This window comes from Salvelinus fontinalis, chromosome 26, assembly GCF_029448725.1.
Source record: "Salvelinus fontinalis isolate EN_2023a chromosome 26, ASM2944872v1, whole genome shotgun sequence".
NCBI classification, from domain to species: domain Eukaryota; kingdom Metazoa; phylum Chordata; class Actinopteri; order Salmoniformes; family Salmonidae; genus Salvelinus; species Salvelinus fontinalis.
Window position 1 is genome coordinate 45,442,326 of NC_074690.1, and position 4,064 is coordinate 45,446,389.

Here is a 4,064-nt window from a genome sequence, read left to right on the forward strand (position 1 = left end):
AACCTGATACATTAGAATGCCATGTCTTTAATCGTATACAGTATAGGCATTAAAATGCTCATTTAAACGCCAGAAAGTAAAACTGATTAAAAAGATAGCACCCCCCCCCCCCCCCCCCCCCCAAATCAGACTGTCAAATGTTTTGGGGTGGCAGCTTGGTAGCCTAGAGATTAGATAGACAGGCCCTCAACTGAAGGGTTGTCGGTTTAAATGCAGAGTCTGATGGAATATGAGCCAAACACCGGAAGCTGAATCGGACTTGTGTCCATATTCCAAGCCCATCTGTTGTGTCAATCCTGCTAAATCCATTAGTACAAATCTGCAGGCTCTCAATCCAAAATGAATGGGAAAGATTGGCAACATAAAATTCCATGGAGATGAACTATCCCGCCAATGGGTCATGATGACAGCTAGCACCACGGTTAAAATACCTAGGTGGATCATGGGTTGATGGATCTATCTGGGAGCAAAGCAGGGAAGGGGGACAAGGTCACAGCACCTCGAGTCTTTAAAAACATTTTCAGATGACTCACCACTTTGTCGCCTAGTAACCGGCGAACTCCAACACAGCACCTACTGTATTTCCCGGACTAGCTAGCCCGCGTCCCATGCATAATTATATCCCTCTTTAGCCAATCACGTCGCCCCATTAAGAACACACAACTCCCTTACTGAGCTCGAGTCTGGGCACAAAAGTCAACAAATACTTTCGCCAGTAGCGTCATTCACTCAATACTGGATTCCCCTAGCAGAGAGAAAGAGGAGAGGAGAGAGAGGGAGGGACAAGAAAAACAGACATAGCCTATGATTACTGAGTCATAACCATGCAGGGGCGATGATAAGTGGGGCTAAGGCCTGAAAAACATTGGCAGTTGAAAGTCCATGCTAGCATAATGGCCTTATATGTCAATATTTCAAACACTGGTAGACTTTTTTGATCATTTGAAATGAATAAGATTGACCCAACATACGCTTTCAGGGTTTCAAAACACTCACAGGCAGTGATTAAAAAAAGCTTACAAGGCCTTACAACTATGACAACACTGCTTTATAGTTACTAATGGTTTTCAATGGCCAGATCTTCTATATATCAAATATTTTAAAGACTAATTGCCTGGTGGACTATTGGCAGCTAATCCAGAGTTCTGCGGTGTCACTGTTGACGGGGCAAGAAGTTACGGCCCAAATTACTATCACATCACAACATGGTTTTGTTGGAGAGATCTTTTTCTCAAGATGCTGGGCGGGTGCTGAAAGATAAGAGTTAGCGAGGTGTATATGAAGACTCTTAAATGTGTAATAACGCCCTTCCAGAGATTCCAAAGCCCTGCTTATCATTCCAGGGCGTTGGCATCTCAACACTCAATCTGTTTTGGCAATGATTACTATTTTTTCCTGTGCACATTTCAGAAGTCACTCCTTCTTTAGGCTGCGGTCTAGACCGCCGCAGTGTTCTTCCCTACTGATCCTGGAGATCAGGCTTTTGTTCCAGCCCAACACTAACATTGGTGAATCAACTAACTATTTCACAATCAAGCCCTTGATTAGTTCAATCTGTTTTATTATTGTTAGACTGGAACAAAAACCTGCGAACCCTTGCGGGTCTCAAGTTGACCTACCAGGAATTCAGTTCCCTGGTCTACGACAGTCATCACAAATCTTAAATGCAGTCATAACACTACACCCATGTGACAATGTCATATGATCCAGTAGTTACGGCAGCCACACTGAAATATCCCGCGCGATCAGAAAGAGGAATGGTGACATGCACTGAGACGCCCTTTGGCAGTTATCAGATAATACAACAGATGTGCCCTGCATGTCTGCTGCCGTCCCTCTCCCTCTCACTTTCATTAGGCAGCTCACACTCCAAGTGGTGCCACTTTCTGAACCTCAGTGTGATGTCTCTCTGACTCGAACCATGCCATTTCACTTTGTTCTGCAATGTTACTGTGGCCCAACCCGTTGCTATGGAAGACACGGCAATGGATCTGCAAACACTGGGGCAACTCTTGATTTCCCTCATCCAAAGTCAATGTAAACTTTAATACTCTTGTGACTGACATGGCGCACCTCTTCTAATGTACTAAGTAGGCTTAGCAACTCTGTTTTCTCTTGTCGCGCCTTGTATGGGGTGTGTTCAACTCGACTGATGTACTAGGCCTACTGAAGTTATACGAACTGTGTATGCATTCTATGCATCGACCCTTGTATATGGAAGTAAACAAAACATGTGTGTTGACTCTCACAGTACACAGTAGAATTTACAACACAAGAAGCCCAGAGGCGCAGAGAGAAACTCACAGCCATTATACAGTGGACAACACGGCAATACATCTCATCCCTGTTGTCCTGAATATGGCCCTTGATATTTTCTCAGTAGCCAATGAGAAGCGAACACTGTTTCAAGGTCAACACCAGTAAGGGATTAAATTAGTCCTCCAATGTTGTGATGTGGGCACACAGACAAAAGTGACCTGGCTTAAAATGATTAAACAGGGATACCGTAGTTAAGCAGCGTTTGTTTTCCTGACCTTCCTTGGTGTCAGCGCTTTTCGGGTCAGTGGCTGTGCAACGTGAACGTTGGGGCCACATCGTAGCAGAAATCAAGCGCAGCCATTCACAGCACTTCTGCATTTACGGAAGAAACTACAGGTATGACTGTTCTGCCTTCACCACGACGTGCATCTACCGTTTATCGTAAACTTCAACAAACAAACGCACAAACGTTGACATTTGTCACGTACCTGTCTGTCTTGACTTTGAATTTCTGTCTCCTCCTCAATTAGGTAATTTACAGCATGTTGCCAGGTATAGGCCCACACTACAGCAACAACAGAACAAAAAAGCACACGACACGATACTGACATCAGCAGGTCGATATTGTTACTTCAGTTTAAAAACAAAAGACTACATTTTCTATAGACCCCTTTCTGTGTTTACAAACATTGCCGCGCGGGGGCGATGCGCGCAAGTTGGTGGCAGGACAAGGGGGGGGGGGGGGTTCATATAGGACGTCTGCAAAAATTGCCTCTATTTACATGTTGCTCATGTTACGTGAGTGCATTTCACACTACTTTTGGATTATAATTGTATTTTAAGGCTCGTATGAATGTCCTGCTTAATATAATGCTTGTGTCATCATCGCAAATCAGCTGCATTATTCTGTTAAAAAAACTTCCAACTTCAACGGTAAAATTGTAAGCGTATGAGAACCCCACAAAAGTATATCTAGGGTATGTTGAATAGGCACAGATGGCGTAATCTTTCTTACTGCCGACAAGAGTCACTGACATCAATGTGACGTGTACTGGAAAAGGGTCTATAGATATACACTGAGTATACAAAACATTAAGAACACCTGCTCTTTCAACCTGGTCTCAGAGCATTTCGTATTATTCTGTAAGTAAATCTGAGATACTACATTTAGTATGATATGCTACGTTTTGTACAGTATGTATTAATTTGTGACTGTCCATCACCCATTTCGTATTATATATTACTAATGTGCTAAACGTACAATATGATATGCAACTATGATATAGTAAAGGTTTCTTTTCAATGTCACCAAAATTCAATTTCTCATTGCCATTAATTTCCCTAAAGTAACCTACGATCCTCATTTGCCCATTATCTGCAGATGCATTTCAGACCTCTGGGTCAACTTATGTGTTTACACAACACCATGACAGAGAGAGAGAGAGGAAGTTAGTCTATCTGTCAGCTGTCATTATCAGCAAGCAAACAGTAGTTGAGCCACTGTTCTGTGGAATAGGAGGAACTCAGCACGGGCTACAGTGTTGATACATGCCACTATGCACTCACAGATTGCATCCTAAATGGCACCCTATTCTTTATATAGTGTACTACTTGGTCAAAAGTATTGCACTAAATAGGGAATAGGGTGCCATTTGCGAGGCAGCCACAAACAGCACACACTCTCCTAAACACACATGTACACACATACCTATGTGCTTCTGTCGGCCAATGAACGTTGAATGACTTATTAACACAATAACATTGGTTAAAATCACATTGGTTATTTTATTTCAAGCCTGTCACTC